At 43.9% G+C, this 20,407-nt stretch overlaps 1 pseudogene; it reads left to right on the top strand.

The window, feature by feature from the left end:
- Window positions 1–20,407, top strand: part of LOC131095419 (sorting nexin-2-like) — a 201,180-nt pseudogene that overhangs the window by 56,048 nt on the left and 124,725 nt on the right.

The following is a 20,407-nucleotide window of genomic DNA, read 5'->3' as shown; positions in this document are numbered from 1 at the left end:
CTTTGACCTGTTTGTGAGTGCAGAAGGAGGTATAGCCTATGGAGTATTAACTCAAGAGTGGGGAGGGTGCAGAAAACCCGTGGTGTACATATCCAAGTTGTTAGATCCAGTGGCTAGAGGCTGGCCAGTTTGTATACAGGCAGTAGCAGCAACTGCAATCCTGATAGAGGAGACTCAAAAATTGACCTTACAGGGAAAAATGAAAGTGCATACTCCTCATGATCTTAAGGCAGTACTGAGACAGAGAGCTCTGCAGTGGTTAACCGATGCTAGAATATTAAAATATGAGATAATACTAATGAATGCAGAGGACTTAGAATTTATCACATCAAATGCCCTCAATCCAGCACAATTCCTAATGGGAGAGCCTATAGAGAATTTAGAACATGATTGTCTAGAATTGGTTTATCTCCAAACAAAAGTAAGAGAAGATTTGGAAGATCAGCCTCTAGCAACTGGAAGAAGCTTATTCATAGATGGCTCTTCGAGGGTAGTAAATGGAAAAAGAGCTTCAGGTTATGCCATTATAGATGGAGAAACATTACAAATTGCAGAAAAAGGGAAACTATCCCCAAGCTGGTCAGCCCAAAGTTGTGAAATATATGCCCTGAAAAGGGGACTGGACTTACTGGAGGGGGACCGGGGAACCATTTATACGGACTCCCAATACGCATATGGGACAGTTCATACATTTGGGAAAATATGGGAGGAACGTGGGTATTTAAGTTCAAAGGGAAAGAGCTTAGCCCATGAGAACCTAGTCCGATCAGTACTAGAGGCCCTACAAAAACCTATAGAAATAGCAGTGGTCCATATAAAGGGACACCAAAGAGGAGACAGTTTAGAAGTTAAAGGAAACCGACTGGCTGATCAGATAGCCAAAGAAGCAGCTCTAGAACCAGGGGATCCAGTAAAAATTTTGAAGACAAAAATGACACCTGAAAAAGGGGAGGAACCTATATTTAGTGAAGAAGAATTAGAAGCAATAAAAGATTTAAAGTTATATCAAGGACAACAGGGAAAGTGGTTAACCTCAGATGGACGGGTGTTTTTGAATAAAGCACTGGCTCGGACAGTGCTAACAGAACTACATAAATTAACTCACTGGGGAGTCCAAGGACTATGTGATCATTTCCTAAGAAATAACCTATGCATCGGGGTATATAGCCTGGCTAAAGCTGTTACCAGAGGGTGTATCATTTGTCAAAAAGTGAACCAGAAAGTTATGAGAAAAGTAGTACCTGGAGGAAGGGAATTAGCCTTGAGACCCTTCCAAAGCATACAGATAGATTTCACTGAAATGCCCCCAGTGCAAGGATACAGATATTTACTGGTTATAGTTGATCATCTCACACACTGGGTAGAAGCCTTCCCGACCAGGAGGGAAACAGCTCAAGTCGTGGCAAAAGCAATCCTCGAGAATATTATCCCCAGATATGGTATTGTGAACACCATAGACTCAGACCGAGGTCCACATTTTGTGTCCCAAACATTACAAAATATAATTGAGGCTTTAGGAATGAAATGGAGGTTGCATACTCCGTGGCACCCCCAGAGTTCTGGGAGGGTGGAGCGAATGAACAGAACTCTCAGAAATGTATTAATTAAATTGATTGAGGAAACAAAGATGAATTGGCTGAAGTGTTTGCCCGTAGCGCTATTGCGCATCAGAACAAGACCTCGGGCTGACATAAGAATTTCACCTTCTGAAATGATGTTTGGGCTGCCATTCTTGTTAACACCTTATAGCACAGGAGACTATCTGGAAGGGGAAGAAGCTACCAGAAAGTATTTAGAAATAATTGGAAGAACTCTGGAGGGACTTAGAAAGAAAGGATACCTTCCTCAAACTTCCCCTCTCGACACAAAAGTTCACAACATTAGTCCAGGAGATTGGGTTTTGATAAAATCATGGACTACGGGAACATTAATGCCTAAATTTGAAGGCCCCTTTCAGGTGCTCCTGATCACAAATTCAGCTGTGCGGACCAAAGAAAAAGGTTGGACTCATATCACAAGAATAAAAGGGCCAGTCTCACTCCCAGGTACAGGACTGGATCCAACATCAGCTTCCCCCTCTGGCATTGGACCAGAGTCTACACCACTCTCACCCCCCGGCGCTGGACGAGACTCATCTGCTTCACAAGCTAAATCACCTGAGTACACTGTGGTAAAAGGACCAAAGGATTTAAAGTTGACTCTCAGAAGGAAGAGTCAAAAAGACTGAACTGTGTGGGAAAAAAATTGTTTGTTAAGAGTTCTAATATTGCTTAAAATGTTTTAAGACTGTTCTGTGTAAATTATGTTGGTAAAAAGTTTAAGACTGTAAATAAGTAATTCTGGTTAATTCTCCAATTTATTTCTAAAGACTCCAGGTTAATCCTCTACAGAACACTCCCCTGGGAGGGGAAACCAAAATTGGTAGGGAACAGACCAAGAGAGGTTTAACCAGAGAAACGGGTAGAAGGGACTCTGAAGAGCTTGGAAGCTTTTCCTCAGTAAAGTTCCCCAAGAGGCAAGGCCGGGTGGGCAGGCTGTGTGAGATGACCCATACCGGACTCTTGGGAACAGTAGTGCTGATGGCTCTGATTGCTGGTGGTGCTCAGGGGAGCCCAGCTGAGCCGTGCAATGAATGCTACCAACCCCTCTGTGAGGAGGAAGTGAGCTCCTTGTCGAGAGTCCACATCAGTTCTAACCCTGATTGTGTTAACCCCTCCCAATTGGTCCTTTATCAGAAAAATAAGAGAGTGTATTGGATAGTATACAATACTGCCACTTTTAGGCAGCCACTCCTAGGAGAGTGCCCTATAGGGGAAGCCTGGTTGTGCTTTGAATGGGATGCTGCTGAAACAAGCTCAGCAGATCTAGTAAAAAGCAAAGAAATGGTGAAAATGGTAAGAAAAATTGTTAGTTACAAGTATTTATATGAGTGTACTGGAAAAGAGATAAACCCCTTTTGGAACACATTTCAGGGGAGCCTTAAACCCCTAGATTTGATCTCGTCTGGCAGCTGCACCGCTGGAGTGATAAAACCAATTTTCTTATTACCCAAAGAAACGGGATCAAGTTTGGGAGTTCCTATATATAATGATTTGGGAGAAATTAAACAGAACAGGCACAGTGAAATAGAAATTGAGAAAATCCAAAATTGTAAAAGCCAAATTCGGATCCCAATATCTATGTTAAACAAAGTTATCCGGCTCCAGGTAGTATTAAAAATTAAGAATTCAATTATTAGGAACATTTCAAACAAAATAAAAAGGTTAGCATGTGTAAATAATGAGGAACAAACTCCTACACTTGATCCCAGTGGGTGGGAGAACCTAAAGATTTTCAAAAAGGATGTATCGGAGAAGGTAGTTTTTCTCAGTGTGTGTATACTTGGAGGATTGCTCTTTTTACTATGCTTATTTATCTGTTTTAGTAAAATAGTACTGGCCGTGCAGACCAACCTGAAGAAACCAAGGAAAGTAACAAGGTTAAGTAACCATGATTACCAAAGTGCACAAGGGATTTATAGTAGATTCAAAACAAAAATTGGGAGTTGATGCGAGCTTAGAATTTAAGCTCGATCAAAGAAAAAGAGGGGGGACTGTTATGAACAAAAATTTGGTTAATATTTTTTTTGTTTTAAAAAGTTACCACTACTGCTGGGCTGCTGCCTTTGTTATTGTAATCACGGGTCGTTGTCGTTAATGGTTGTTTTTGTATTAGTAAAGGCCCTGGCTGGGGCGAGGTAATAGCCCTTCTCCTGGGTGGGGACCTTGCCCTAAGCTAAGTTTTACCTTTCTCAGAATAGGGAAGACACCTGAGAAGGTGGGGGGGGTTATGCAAAGTGACTCGCAAGACCAGAATGCTTTGTGGGACCCCCATCTCAAACTCATGGAGAAACCCCAAAAACAACGAGCCACCTAAGAGTTGAGAGACTGGAGTGATGTCTGGACGTGAGGAACCAAGTGCTGAGCCTGCAGAGACGCGGAACACCTTCGGACCCTCTCGCCCTGACCATGGGAGGTGACCCCGGCGGTGAGAGCAAGCTGACAGAGTGGGAGGGGTAACATCTGACGGGGACGTCACGCCGTAAAGGCTCCCACGAGGACTGGATTTCCCCCAGCTCTGCCCCTAGTGGACAGAGCTGCGCATATCCTCCTCCTCTGAGTCGCATTGGGAGAGACGACGGACGCTGCAGACCGTCGAGCCGCCCAATCCTGAGCTGATCACTTTTTAATAAAGGCATTACACAGGAGAAGAAGTCTCCTGGCCCTTTTTGTTTATTTCACTGAATACATCTCATCTACCACTCTGTGGTTTTGCTCATCCCTGCCATTCCAGCTTGCTGCTTCTGAAGTCCCTGCTACAGCTACTTTTACTATCCAGAGGGGCACCAGGATCGGCTGCCTTTGAGGGTTTCTAAGAGAAGCCCCTTTTCCATCCTTTCTGCCAGCTGCGCCCGCCATTACCACGTGCATAGACACCACTGAACTTGCACCACAGCGCCCCGTGCAGCCACGGGAGAATCATCACAACTGGCCTGCCTGGCCGGGGAGCCACCAGCACCCCTGCCAGCTGTGATCGTAGCTACACCAAAGGGGAAAGTGCCTGACAGCTAAGTGAAGGCTGTTACTGGATTTCTGGTTTTGTTTGTTGCTGCTGCTGCTGTTGATGTTTGTTTGCCTTGTTATCCATATGTATAGTAATAAAGAATTGGTTTTCCTTTTCCTATATCTTTGCCTGAAAGCCCCATAATTTCAAAAGTATAACAATTTGGGGGGAAGGGGGTCATATTCTCCATTTCAAGGGAGATTCCCACTTCCCTTGGCAGACACCTGTCTTTCAAAGCATGACACATGGTCATTGCCACAGCCTGCAGAGGAATCTCAGCTCCAGTGCCTGGAGCACCTCCTCCCTCTCCTTCTTCACTGACCTTGGTGTCTTCATGTTCTCTCACATGTTCTCACCTCCTCCTCTTTTCTGCCTAGAAAAAAACACTGTGTCCCCCTTTGTTTTGATTTTCTTCTTAAATATGTTATCACAGGCGTTACCATCATCTCTCATTGGCCCAGGCTTTGCCAGCAGCATTTCCATCTTCAGAGCCATCAGGGATTGGCTCTGCCTTACATGGTGGAAGCTTCTAGCAGCTTCTCAGAGAAGCCATCTCTGTGCCCTCCTGCTACTAAAAACCAGGCTGTGCAAAACCAACACATCATTATAGGTCACTTCCGACTAAAATATTCAATTTGAAATGTATGGTTTGCTGGTGGTCAAAATCAAGTAGTGGAGGAAAGAAAGCGTAAAGGGTTTGCAGAGCAGAGATATACATACTCTTTAAATATAGATGAACTATCTACAATCTGAAGAAAGTAAAAATAGGTAGTTTGTTTTACTGGTCAGAATTCCTCATCTACTAATATTTCTATTTTATGAGTTGTGGGCTTTTGGTAGGGGGTGTATATGTATAACTTTTATGCTCAATATGCCTATATGACAATCAGCAGTTGTTCAGAGTGCAAAAACTACATTTGACATAGGTGCTAAAAAAAGCAGTCTGTGGTGGAAAAAATGTCATTTATATTCATCATGTATAGAAATGAATGATTTAGCAGTTTGTGACTACTGCAAAAGACTTTATGCAGCAGCAGAGAAAATTGTCTACTTAATTTTACTTAAACCTATTGTTCACTAGAAGCTCGGATGTCACCTCTAGTTTTACTGACGTATTTAAATTATCTGACCGAGAAATGGATGTTGTTTATAAATTATTTTATTAAACTTATGTATTATCACTTTTTAATGTTCATGCTTGGTATCTTTTGTGGTGTACATATATCTCTATGAAAAATATCTTTTTTGTGAACTCAAAATCTTTATCTAGAAGCCACAGAAGAAGTTTCATTGGACAGTCCAGTGAGGGATCCAGTACTTTCACCAGAATCTACTCTTGGAATCGCTCCTGTAACACCTACTACATTAGTAGCTGCCAGAATGAATTAGAAAAGTATAACAGCCCCTGTGATTTTTGATAGGTACAGAGAAGAGGTACTGAGAAAATTTTTAAGTTATATTTTGATGACTATGGAAATGTCTTTGTGTGTGTGTGGCATGTGTTTACTATTTGCAGGTTTTGGTTTTTTAATGCAGTTCCTAACTACTGGAACACTCCTTGTTAAAGGGAAGTATGCAAGAGAACAACTATTCTGTTTATTTTGTGTTTAATATGTATTTGACTCATGAAATCATATGTGTGCATTGCTTAGGTGATGAGAGATCTGTAGTATGAGGAGTAACATGCTCCATTTCTACAGGATAGGCATTGCAAAAGTGTGTGAAGGGAACAGGTGTTGAGCTATGTGTTAAAGATATGTATTAATTCATGCTAGCATGTTACAGGTTTTAACTCAGATTTCTGAAGCTGCTGTTAATAAGGAAATTGAGGAAACTGTTGTTAGCATTATTCTGCATACTAACAAACAGATAAGGCTGTTCATAGTTTTACCACTTAATTTACTATTTACATTTGTCATTCCATTCAAAGTCTGTGCATTGGCAAATACCATTTATTCTACAATATGCTCCTAGAAAATGTCACCGATGAGTGAGGTTTGGCAAATAAGACTGGCTTGGGACTTGATGGCTGCTTTCCCAGATTCCCTAAGTTGACATTTCATTCAGAATTTTTTTCCTTCTCAGCCTTGACACATTGTTCTGTCATGGTCTTTCTTTACTTCTGTTCTAATAAACTTATGTATATTGCACAAAAGATTAGGAAATTCTGTTATTACACAGCTCAGGGAAGTATCTGAAAATTCCATAGATGTTCCTTTCCTCATCCCCAACTCTTCAACCTCAGATACCATTAATAATGAGGAATATAGCTGTCTTTTGATTAGAAACTTATAGAAACATTGCAAGTGAGAGCATTTTAGAACCTCCGTGCCTGCTAGGATTGGAGGAGATAAAATGAGCATTGCCCTGAGATAAATGTTTACTAAAGCTCTGAGGCCAACAAGTCTGAAGAAGTTGCCACACTAAAATATTTTCAGGAAGACTCAAAATGAGAAACCAAGATGTGAAATTATGTTCACTTTAAATTGGATGGTAGATCTAGAAGAGCTTTTTAGTCATTGAGACACACTGACTCTTCCTTCACATATATCCTTATCTTTGTACCAATATGTTGCTTTAATGCACATTAACTTATAAAAAATGACATACATTTTTCTAGATTGAAGAGGAAGCAAATGGAGATTTGTTTGAAATAGAAATCAATGTATAAGTCCTAGAGAAAATTGGTAAGTTACTTGAACCTATTATGTTAGTCTGTCATATCTCTTAGAGACTTCTGAAATGTTAGTACAATTCCTTATTCAGTTATCTTTTGATGGTTTTAGCATGTGAATAAAAAGCTATTTAATGTGTATTTTGGAAAAATAAAGTGTGTGGAGGGATTAAAATAACGTACAAGTATTTTAATTTTATTACAGGGGATGGCATGAATGCTTATATGGCTTACAGAGTAACAACAAAGGTAACTAGTGCAACAAATATATTTGCAAATAACTTTATATCACAGCTGAGTAAAAGTATCAGTAAGTCATAACTAAAATGAATCTTTTTTTAGACATCTCTTTCTGTGTTTCACAAAAATGAATTCTCTGTTAAAAGATGATTCAGTGATTTCCTTGGCTTGCACAGCAAATTAGCAATGAAGTACATGCATATTGGTTACATTGTGCCTCCCGCTCCAGAAAAAAGTATTGGAGCTAAGTCTACTTTCTGCAAGGTTGAATGTATGCCTGTAATTTCAGTACTAAAACATAAATGAAATATTTTAATACCAATTGTGCTTGTACAATAAATATACATGGAACGTGGTAAAATGGCGGGACTTACTGTTATGTAAGCAAGCTCTGGGTGTAACTTAAGGTCCTCATGAAGAGACTTTCTTTGGCTATGGATAAGTTGGGAATACTCACAGACTGTTGGACCTTTCTCTAAAGACCACGAAGCTCCTACTTGAAACTTAAACTGCCAACCTTTCACTTCTTGGGCAGTATTTAGTCCCATCTAAAAGTGTACAGTCCACATGTTTATAATCTTGGAGAGAAGAAGGAAAAATATAGTTGTCTAGGCTGATTTAAAATGAGGCATCTTGAAGCAGAGAGCTGACAAAACAGTTTGAAGTAGATGACATGCATTTACACCACTCACATGTTTATTGTATTTTACTTTTTAGGACTGATGTCTTAATATGAAATTTACCAACAGTCATGGCTTACTGGTGAGGTTCCGGATGACTGGAAGCTGGCCAATGTGATACCCATTCACAAAAAGGGTGCAAAGGAAGATCCTGGCAATTATAGACCAGTCAGCCTGACCTCTATACCTGGCAAAATAATGGAACAGTTTATATTACGCGCCATCATGCAAAATTTGCAGGACGGCCAGGGTATCAGACCCAGCCAGCATGGATTTAGGAGGGGTAGATCATGTCTGACTAACCTGGTCACCTTTTATGACCAGGTAACCCGGCTAGTGGATGCAGGGAAGGCTGTAGATGTTGTTTACTTGGATTTCAGCAAGGCCTTTGACACTGTCTCCCATAGCTTACTCCTAGACAAACTCGCAGGCTGTGGTCTGGACAGGAATACTCTTTGCTGGGTTCAGAACTGGCTGGATGGCCAGGCCCAGAGAGTGGTAGTGAATGATGTTGCATCCAGCTGGCGACCAGTCACCAGTGGTGTCCCTCAGGGGCCTGTGTTGGGGCCAGTTCTGTTCAATATTTTTATTGACGACATGGATGAGGGCTTAGAGTCTTTTATTAGAAATTTGCTGATGACACTAAATTGGGAAAGAGTGTAGATCTGCTAGAGGGGTGTAGGGCTCTCCAGAGAGATTTGGAACGGTTAGACGCATGGGCATAATCAAACGGGATGAAGTTCAATAAGTCCAAGTGCCGAGTATTGCACTTCGGCCACAATAACCCCCTATACCGATACAAGCTGGGGACGGAATGGCTGGATAGTGCTCAGGTGGAAAGGGACCTGGGGGTGCTGGTTGACAGTCGATTGAATATGAGCCAGCAGTTTGCCCAGGTAGCCAAGAGGGCCAATGCCATCCTGGCCAGTATCAGAAATGGAGTGGCCAGCAGGAACAGAGAGGTCATTCTTCCCCTGTACTCGGCACTGGTGAGGCCTCACTTAGAGTATTGTATCCAGTTCTGGGCCCCTCACTTTAGGAGGGACATCGAGTTACTTGAGCGTGTCCAGAGGAGGGCAACGAGACTAGTAAGGGGCTTGGAGCACAAGCCATACGAAGAGCGACTGAGGAAGCTGGGGTTGTTTAGTCTAGAGAAAAGGAGACTAAGGGGTGACCTCATCACTCTCTACAACTTCCTGAAGGGTAGCTGTAGTGAGCTGGGGGTCGGCCTCTTTCTCCAGGCGACAACAGATAGAACAAGAAGACACAGTCTCAAGCTGCGTCAAGCGAGATGTAAGTTAGAATTAAGAAGGAAATATTTCACAGAAAGAGTGGTCAGATACTGGAATCATTTACCCAGTGAGGTGGTGGAGTCATCATCCCTTGAAGAATTCAAAACAAGACTGGATGTGGCACTTGCTGCCATGATCTAGTTGAACAGTTAGAACATCGGCTGGACTTGATGATCTTATAGGTCTCTTCCAGTCTTGAACTTCTGTGATTCTGTGATTCTGTGAAATGTCCCGCTTTCAGGATTTAACACTGGTAGGCAGATAAGCACCACACAGCTGCCCAATCGCTCCCTCTGACAAGAGAATCAGAAGGGTAAGAGTGAAAAAACTCATGGGTTGAGATGATAAAGACAATACAAAAAGGAAGAGAAAAAAAAACCTAACGCATAAATAAAATCAAAACCTAGATAAACAAGTGATGCAAAAAAACCAAATTGCTCGCTACCATCTGACCAACGCACAGCCAGTCCCTGAGTAACAGCAGCACTAGAAACACACACCCCACCCTCTCACCTGGTTTTTTTGCTAAGTGATGTCATATGGTAGAGAATATCCCTTTGGTCAGTTGGGGTCAGCTGTCCTAGCTGTGTCCCCTCTCAACTTCTTGTGCACCCCCAGCCTATTCACTGGCAGGACAGTGTGTAAGAGTAGGCCTTGACACTGTAAATCTGTCTTGGTTTGAAAAGACAGGTGTGTGCTAAGGAAGGCAGGACCCTTCCCTAAATTGGAAAATGTAAACCCCCTCCCTCCAAATTTTTATAAATTTGAAAATAAGGCGGGCTCTCAGGCAAAGATATGGGATCAGGAATAACAGCTCTTTATTAGGGAAGAAAAAATAAATTTAAAAAAATAAACAATGCAGTAAAAGAAAACAACACTGACAGAGTCAGAATAGGACCTGACACCCTGTGGGTCAGGGTGTTGGTAGCAGTCCAATTGAAATGGTGACTGCAGTCCTCCTGAAGTGGCAGATGTGGTTCTGTTGAAGCAGTGATCTTGTAGAAGGGTGTAGTCTTCCTCTGAAGATCCAATGGAAGAGGCAGCTGCTCCTCTGGGAATCCAGTGGAAAGGCTGTGCTAGTGTCCCAAAAATCTCTGATTATGTCCAGTTAGAAATGCTTGGCTCCTCCCTCTGGGCGGAGCATCTCACAATGGGATGCTGTAATTTTTATTGGTCATGCAGTGACATTTGATGGCCCATTAACAGCAAATGTTTCCCCAGAGGGAGGATTGGTTTGTGGAAGAGATAAAGAAAACTGCCCAATTAACAGAAGACAAATGCCACACCTCTAGCAGATGGCAAATAGAATACACATTGCCTTGCAATCTAGGACAAAGCCTTGCTCCGCAAGAACTAAAACATCCCAGTGTTATCAACACTGTTTTCATCACAAATTCAAAACATAGCACTATATGAACTGCTATGAAGAAAATTGACTCCATCCTAGCCAGATCCAGTACCATCTCCACCCCTTATTTCGTACTGTTTACATCATGCTCAGGTCCCACATTATCCCATTCATTATTAACTACCACCACTCTTCCCACCCTTTGATATACACACAGACATAATTCCTTTAGTCTTATGGGCCATCCCTGTAAAATGTCCATAAAATGGCAATAAAAATGTCTGTTGAGTCTATTTACTCTATGACTTTGGGGTCTGGCTGTTATGGTGGTCACTCAAAAACAGGCAGAATTGTGCGTTGTGTTGGAATGTTGTGTAACAAAACCAGCTCTGGTTGCATCACTGCTGTACTTGCCTGCTTTCTCATGAGATTCATGCTTCATTGGTTTGTGTGATTCTTGCTGTAATATCTTCTACATATGGCAGCCCCAGAAGTGGTGACATACAGCACCATAAAACACTGGCATCATACAGCAAGTCCACAACAGAAGGCTCTTCCAAGAGGCCAGGCAGGGTAGATAGTTGTTTAATTTTCTTCATACTCAAGGCAGTTATACCAAAAGCCCACCTTGAAGTACCCTCTCCCAAGATAGTCTATGCCAAGGATGCATGTACCTTCCTGGCCAGTCACAATAGGATGCTTTTGCCACTCACTCCCAGTTAGGCTTACCTTAACCTACAACACAGACAGTTGTTCGGATTCCCCTATCACTCCAGAAATACAGATGGGTTGTGCTCCTTTGTAACCTGATGGCATTAGGGTACACTATACACTGGTGTCAACCACAGCCTTATACTGCTTTGAGTCCAGTGTGCAAGGCCACTGAACCCACACAGTCCAGTAAACCCAGTTGTTGCTTTCCTTCAACTGGCTGGAGGCAGGGCCCATTTATTTCTGGTTGGAGTATTTATTACTTATTTTTTGTAACTGCATACCAGAAGTCCCTTCTTTAGGGTTAGAAGTAAGATCAGCCCTTCTACTCTGCCAAATAGAAACTGAAGCAGTGATTTTCCTCTATGGACATTATTGGAATAATACCAATATAGCCGGATGGGACATGCCTGAGCTTGTCTGGCCCTTGGTGCTGAACCAAATAGCAGCTACTGTGGTGGTTTCACCCCAGAGACACTTTTGGCTAGCTGGATGCTGCAGCTGGGCAATTGGAGGCAAGTCCAGGCATGCAGGAGCTCCGGTGGCTGTGGGATGGAGCTTCCCTGTAACAGTGTCTGCTCCTCGGGTTTACCTTTGGCAGAGAAGCTTTAAGGCGATGGTGAAGGAAAGGAGTCGGTTCTGATGGAGGGTTTTGATCCAAAGCTTTATTCTGGCCCACAGGCCTCTGAATCCAGCAACAGCTCCAACAGAACTCTCAAACCGCATGGTTGCTGGGTCTTTTAACCCCGGGGAGAGGGGGAGAAAAGGGGTAGGAATCCCACCAACCAGGTACATAGAAGGAGGTCTTAAGGTACAAAGGACACCTGGATGGTCCAATGCCCCTCCAGGGGTAGAGGGCATCCTTTGAATCTGCCAATCACTCAACGCCCTTCTGGAATTCCAGGATTGACAGACAGTACTCGGCAGGGGAAAGGAGAGGTGACACACATCTGGGAGGGAATTATCAGGGGAGGGACCCGAGGTTCTGGGGTAAACCCTGAAATCACAACACAACAGGGCATCTGTTGGCTGTTGTGAGAAAAACAGACTTGACTTGAAGTATTTGACTCAAATTTTAAGAATTAATTACTAATTTAAGTATTGGGGTGTCATGGTTTAGGAATGGTATTCCACAATTTAGTGCTGCCACCTAAACCACACCAGCACTTGCTTCCCCTCTCCCTCCAGTTAGAAGCAAAAAAGGCAAAGATCATGGGTTGAGATAAGAGCAATCTACTGGAAATAGCAATGAGATAAGAAAATTAAGAGTAACAGCAACAATACTAATAACAAAAGTGTACAAAGAGAGGGTGATTTACATGCAATATACTCACCAAGTCCGGGACAATGAAAAATAATGGCAAACAAACTCTCTGCCCACTGCTTTCCCTTGACTGGAAAGGAACACCCTTTATTCTCAGAGGCAAGAGAGAGTCCCTTTTCCCCACTATACACACACACACACACAAGTATTATTTCCATAGTCAATGGCCATCCTTCCAAGATGTCTGATGAGTTCATTTAGGCCATGACTGTGGCTTCTATATGTCCTTAATGTCTTTCAGGGCAGGAGGGCTGGTGTACTGTCAGCTGGTTGCAAGCTGCATCAGGAGCTCATGATGATGTATCTGGAGCAGTCTATATTCATTGTCCATGGTAGTTATGACAAACAGTGGCAGTGTCATTCAGCAACCAATATTATGCAATTCAACATTACAGACTGTTCTCAAGCAAAAATCAAATCCCCTTGTGTTACACATCATGTTTCCCCATCCCACTGCATTACCCACCAAGTGCACCCAGGTCCTTGAGAAAAACAATCCCATGGATGGGTTTGTCTTTGCTTGAGGTGGCAAGTGCACCCAGGTCCTTGAGAAAAACAATCCCATGGATGGGTTTGTCTTTGCTTGAGGTGGCACTAATCCAAACTGTCTTCCCTAACTCATTTCTCATATGCACCAAGGGGACTTTATCCCCTCTACCATACATGGTAGTTTTGATTGGGCAGGGCCAGCTCAATTGGTAGGGCCTCTAATGTTAACTAACCAGGTGGACTTTGCTAAAGGTAGATTCCAATGTTTGAAGGTCACACCACTCATTGTTTTCAATTTGGTTTTTAACAGTCCATTGTACCATTAAATTTTCCCCGAGGCTGGTGCATGATAGGGAATATGATATACCCACTCAATATTGTGCTCTCTGGCCCAGGTGTCTATGAGGCTATTTTTCAAATGAGTCCTATTGTCCAAGTTTATTTTTTCCGAGGTTCAATGTCACCACAGGACTTGCTTTTCAAGGCCCAGAATGGTGTTCTGGACAGTGGTGTGAGGCACAAGGTACATGTCCAGCCGTCCAGTGGTTGTTTCCACCACTAAGCATGTAGCTCTTGTCTTGGTAGGTTTCTGTGAGTGTGATGTAATCAATCTGCCAGGCCTCCCCATATTTATATATAGTTTGATCATTGTCCACCATACCAGAGGGGCCTTACCCACTTAGGCCTGCTTGATTGCAGCGCATTTCACAGTTAGGGATAACCTGGGAGATGGTGTCCATGGTTAAATCTCCCCCTCAATCACAAGCCTATCTGTATGTTGCATCTCTTCCCTGATGACCAGAGGCGTCATGGGCCCAGTGAGCCGTAAATCACCCTTATGTTGCCAGTCTAGATCCATCTGAGACACAAATCCTGGCAGTTTGATCCACCTGTCTGTTGTTACAATGTTCTTCAGTAGCCTGACTTTCAGGTCCGTGCGTGTCTACATAACATACTTTTACAGACAACTTCTCTATCCAGGCAGCTGTGTCTTGCCACAATTCCAATTGATCTTTTTCCATCAGTTTACCTCCCCCTCCCCAGAGCATTTGTTACCATCCATGAGTCAGTGTAGAGGTAGAGCACGGCCCATTTCTCTCCTTCAGCCGTATCTAAAGCCAACTGGATGGCTTTCAGCTCTGCAACCTTACTTGATCCACCTTGTCCTTCAAGCTTCTGCAACTCGTCATGTAGGACTTCATATGGCAGCTTTCCATTTTCGATGTATCCCTACAATATGGCAGGAACCATCAGTGAAGAGAGTATATGGTCTTTCACTCTCCAGTAGCTCATTATATGGTGGGGCTTCCTCAGCACAAGTCACATTTTCCTCCTCTAATGATGACGATAGTCTGAAACTGTTAGGAGAGTAACTAAGAATTAGAAAAGTACAAGGCCGTGGCTAATTCTAAGTCTTGCACCTGCAAGATAGCATGTCCTTGAGCCTAGCTGTAGTATGATAACAAATAGTGAAAGAGACATGAGAAAAGAGAGATGTAACCCCTAAGGAATGAAGAAGAGCTGATGCTGTAGTGTGGCCAATAGACAGTGTAAATTACAGAATATTCATAAGCTTATTACTTGCTGTATAAGTGTCTGATGCTCTCTTCAATAAACGGAGCTTGCTGAACACTCATATTGAGGGTCTCGAGCCTTCCCTGCACTGAGACAAATGGCCAGCTGCAACATGAAACTTTCACTTTTGGGCCAGTTCATGATGACTTTCAAGATCCCTGGGCTAGTGGGCTTTCTTATTTGAGCTCACTGTGTGACCAGCAAGACCCACTTACTCTGCGTAGCATCAGTGGCATTTATGTGGAGGGAACTTTCTCTTTGAACATCCAGCTGACAGTCAGGGTGCCAGGAGGTGTTATAGTAGCCTCCTCGAGCCAGGTCTCATAAGCTCTTGGAGGTCTATAACACACCCAAGAGAGCTCAGCTACCCTTGGAGGCATAAAAACCAGCAGGATGGCTTCTGTTGCAGTGTTGGAAACAAAAAGGTTTAATAAAAGGCAAAATAAACAGAGAAAAACTGAGAAAGGTGCAGGAGGTTCTTGCTCCTGGTAAAACACCTCACAAAAGTGATTAGTTTCTTTGTTCACTTCTTTTTCTAGTAAATTGCCCAGGCGGGACTTTTTGGCTTCTGTCCAATTGGCTATCCTTAAGTTTGAGGTGAAGTCCCCTAGGCCTGTGAGGTGGCTTTTTCACCTAATTAGGAAGAGAAACTTCTGGGCTTCTTTCCTTTTTGAGGGGACAAAGGATAGTTTTGTCACTCTGTCAACAGGGGGCACATTCCTACAAGGAGGAGCTGTGCTTTGGTGCCAATTACTTCTGAAGCAGCTCCAACCCCTTTCCTAAGATGCCAATATTTCTTTTTCCATTGAGGTGTGTCATGGTTGGGGGGGGGGGGAGGGGGGGGGAGCTTAGTGCAGTGTGGGTGCATCTAAATTGCTATTCTATACCACTTACATTATCGCTGGGGGGCATAGTTTCGGGATGAAAATGACCCCATCCCAAGGAAGTGGCTGCCATTTTTGTCTTGCTCTCTCTCTCCAGTGGAGGGACTGTCAGGATCAGCCCCTGTGGACCTGGGTCCTTCTCCTGCCCCACCAGTCCCCTTCCCAGTTTTTTATAGAGCATGGCTACAGGACATGGTGCTGAAGGGAAAACAGCAAAACACAAATTGACGTGTTGAACAGCAGCTCAAGTGGGGAGGCTGCCAGCAGGGAGCGGACCAGGGGTGTGGCCCCTAGTCCAGCCAAGGGGAGCCCAGATGACAGGAATGGAGTTGAGCCCCATCCAGCTGAGCTGAGCTAAAAGGAGAATGGCAGAGCAATGGGAAAGTGACAGTGACCCACGGGGCTGACATCAAACACAGTGGAGTGGTGGAGGCAGCAGCACAGGCACCAGTGTGGAACTGAGCCCAGCAAAATGGCAGCACAACCTGACTCAGATGACCTACCTCTCCGTTCTCAGCTGTTGTCCCGGCCTGGTTAGGCTCAGGATGGCCTTGAGGCAGCCCGCGCTCCAAAGGATGAAAGGAGTCTTCAGGTTTTTCAGTTCTTCAGTGTTGTTTATTAATTCTTATCTACAATGTTGTCTCCCGGCCCGACAGAGATCCGCACAGCAAGTCAGCCATGGGCACACTGACCTCCCTTGGGGCGGCCGCTTATTTTTATACCAAAAACTACGTGTAGGATATTTACCTTTTCCTCCCAATACCTTTCACTCTTATTGACAAGTGCAAATTCAGTAAGAACCAATCTCAAAGTGCCACCATCACCATCAAGATGGATGACAAGAAGAAGAAGGACAGGACATGCCCCAATTCCTCCATCTTGTCTCCTAAAACCCCCCTGTACCGAAATTCTAAAACCTGTGTTTTCACCCTATAATTAATCTATCCCTTCACCATTTATCTCCACGTGATCCTCTCGTCCTCACACAGGTGTCGCATCCCGTGCAGGGTCAAAGTCTAGCCACCAAGCACTTCTGGCAACGTTACAGGATTTCCAAGCCCCCCCAAGGGTTGTCTCGGCAACTCTGGACATCAGGAGTGATGTGCGGAGTTCCCACACCTACCATTGGGGGAGTTTTGTTCATTATTGTTTCTCATTGTTTCGGGCTGGGGGGGCGGAAAATATTAGCCATGGGACTGCCGTCACTATCTTGCCTTTGTTCCCGACAGCCAAGTGGCATGGCATGTGGGAATAGTCTCCATCTTATCTTTGCCTGGGGAAGCCATGTAGACATGACCTACAGTAAGCATCCACCAACTTTTTCTGTTCCCAATGGCAAACACCTTTTTTGTGGGTAAAACATCTTCTCTTTTTGTATACTTTTGGTATTAATATTGCTGTTGTTACCGTGAGTTTCTTATTCCATTGCCTTTTGCTTTCAGTAAATTGTTATTTCAATCCATAATCTCTGCTTTTATCCCTCCCTTACCAGAAGGGGCAGGGGAAGAGGAGTGGCTTATTTGGAGTTTAATTTCCTGCTGGTGTTAAACCACCACAGGGTGTAACAGGCCTTGAATCCTTTCTATTCCCAACGCCAGAACCCCAGGGGTCATCCTCAAGTCTCCCCAGGTATTTTTAGCCAGACGCTCCAGAAAGGACCATTCTCCCCAGCTTGCAGTGTAGAGCACATTTTCACATCTTGTCCTGTCCTGACTGGCCCAAGGGCTACTGCATGAACAATCTCCTGCTTAATTTGTTCAAAAGCTTGTTGTTCAGGACCCCACTTAAAACCATTCACAGAATCACAGAATCACAGAATTTCAAGACTGGAAGAGACCTATAAGATCATCAAGTCCAGCCGATGTTCTAACTGTTCAACTAGATCATGGCAGCAAGTGCCACATCCAGTCTTTTTTTGAATTCTTCAAGGGATGATGCCTCTACCACCTCACTGGGTAAATGATTCCAGTATCTGACCACTCTTTCTGTGAAGTATTTCCTTCTTACTTCTAACTTACATCTAGCTTGACGCAACTTGAGACTGTGTCCTCTTGTTCTATCCGTTGTCGCCCGGAGAAAGAGGCCGACCCCCAGCTCACTACAGCTACCCTTTAGGAAGTTGTAGAGAGTGATGAGGTCACCCCTTAGCCTCCTTTTCTCCAGGCTGAACAACCCCAGCTCCCTCACTCACTTTTCATATGGCTTGTGCTCCAAGCCCCTTACTAGTCTCGTTGCCCTCCTCTGGACACACTCAAGTAACTCGATGTCCCTCCTAAAGTGAGAGGCCCAGAACTGGATACAATACTCCAAGTGAGGCCTCACCAGTGTCGAGTACAGGGGAAGAATGACCTCTCTGTTCCTGCTGGCCACTCCATTTCTGATACTGGCCAGGATGGCATTGGCCCTCTTGGCTACCTGGGCGCACTGCTGGCTCATATTCAATCGACTGTCAACCAGCACCCCCAGGTCCCTTTCCACCTGGGCACTATCCAGCCATTCCGTCCCCAGCTTGTATCGGTATAGGGGGTTATTGTGGCCGAAGTGCAATACTCGGCACTTGGACTTATTGAACTTCATCCCGTTTGATTCTGTCCATACGTCCAGCCGTTCCAAGTCTCTCTGGAGAGCCCTACACCCCTCCAGTAGATCTACACTCATTCCCAATTTAGTATCATCGGCGAATTTACTAATAAAAGACTCTAAGCCCTCATCCATATCGTCAATAAAAATATTGAACAAAGCTGGTCCCAACACAGACCCCTGAGGGACACCACTGGTGACTGGTCACCAGCTGGATGTGACACCATTCACCACCACTCTCTGGGCCCGGCCATCCAGCCAGTTCTGAACCCAGCAAAGAGTATTCCTATCCAGACCACGGCCAGCGAGCTTGTCTAGGAGTATGCTGTGGGAAACAGTGTCGAAGGCCTTGCTGAAATCCAGAAAAACAACATCTACAGCCTTCCCTGCATCCACTAGCCGGGTTACCTGGTCATAAAAGGTGATCAGGTTAGTTAGACATGATCTACCCCTCCTAAATCCGTGCTGGCTGGGTCTGATACCCTGGCCATCCTGCAAATTTTGCATGATGGCGCGTAATATAAACTGTTCCATTATTTTGCCAGGTATAGAGGTCAGACTGACTGGTCTATAATTGCCAGGATCATCCTTTGCACCCTTTTTGTGAATAGGTATCACATTGGCCAGCTTCCAGTCATCCGGAACCTCACCAGTAATCCATGACTGTTGGTAAATGATAGAGAGTGGCTTTGCAATCTCATTTGCCAGCTCTCTCATTACCCTGGGGTGGATCCCATCTGGTCCCATAGATTTGTGAATGTCCAAGCATTTCAATAGTTCTATAACTGCCTCTTCTTGGATAATGTGGGGACCATTCTGTTCCCTAAAACCATCAACCAGTCCAGACGGACAGGAGTCTTGAGGGCAAGTCATCTTCTCATTAAAAACCGAGGCAAAATAGGCATTAAACACTTCTGCCTTCTCCTCGTCTGTAAATACTAAATTCTCACCTTTGTCCAGTAAGGAACAAAGGCTGGTCCTACCTTTCTTCCTACTATTAATATATTTATAAAAACATTTTTTATTATCCTTAACAGCGGTCGCTATCCTGAGTTCAAACTGGGCTTTGGCCTCCCTAATTTTTTTCCTGCATACTCTAGCAGCCCTCTTGAATACATCCTTGGAGACCTGACCCTTTTTCCAACTCTGATACGTCCTCTTTTTATTCCTAAGTTCTTCCAAGATCTCCTTACCCAGCCAGGCTGGACGTTTGCCCCGTTGACTGATCTTTCGGGATACAGGAATGGTTTGTTCCTGTGCCCTCAAGATCTCTGCCTTGAAGTAAGCCCACCCTTCCTGAACTCCTTTATTTTTAAGGGCGGCTTCCCAAGGGACACTCTGAATTAATCTCTTAAACAGGCCAAAGTCCGCCCTCCTGAAGTCCAGTGTACGAGTTTTACTGGTGCTCTTCCTAATATCGCCAAGTATTGAAAACTCTATTATTTCATGGTCACTCTGCCCCAAACGACCTCCAACCATCACATCCCCCACCAGCCCATCCCTGTTTGTAAATAACAAATCTAATGTAGTCCCTTCCCTGGTGGGTTCATCTACCAGCTGTAACAAAAAGTTATCCTCCATAGTTTCTAAGAATTTTCTGGATTGCCTCTTTACTCCTGTATTAAGTTCCCAGCAGATATCTGGTAGATTAAAGTCACCAACAAGAACAAGGGTTGATGATCTTGAAACATTGCACAACTGCTTATAGAATAAATTGTCTACTTCTTCTTCTTGATCGGGTCGACGATAACAGACTCCCAATATGATGTTGGCGTTGTTGGTCTTCCCCTTGATTCTTATCCATAAACATTCGACACCTTCTTCCTTTGTTTCAATTTCAATGGCATTGAAGGTTTGCTTAACATAAAGAGCTACGCCACCTCCTCTTCTTCCTTTTCTATCTCTCCTGAAGAGTCTGTATCCAGCCAATGTAGTACTCCAGTTATATGAGTCATCCCACCACGTTTCCGTGATGGCAACTACATCATAGCTTTGCAGTTGTACCATG

Source organism: Melospiza georgiana, chromosome W (genome assembly GCF_028018845.1).
Source record: "Melospiza georgiana isolate bMelGeo1 chromosome W, bMelGeo1.pri, whole genome shotgun sequence".
Lineage (NCBI taxonomy): Eukaryota > Metazoa > Chordata > Aves > Passeriformes > Passerellidae > Melospiza > Melospiza georgiana.
This window is presented reverse-complemented; position numbering and strand designations above follow the sequence as displayed.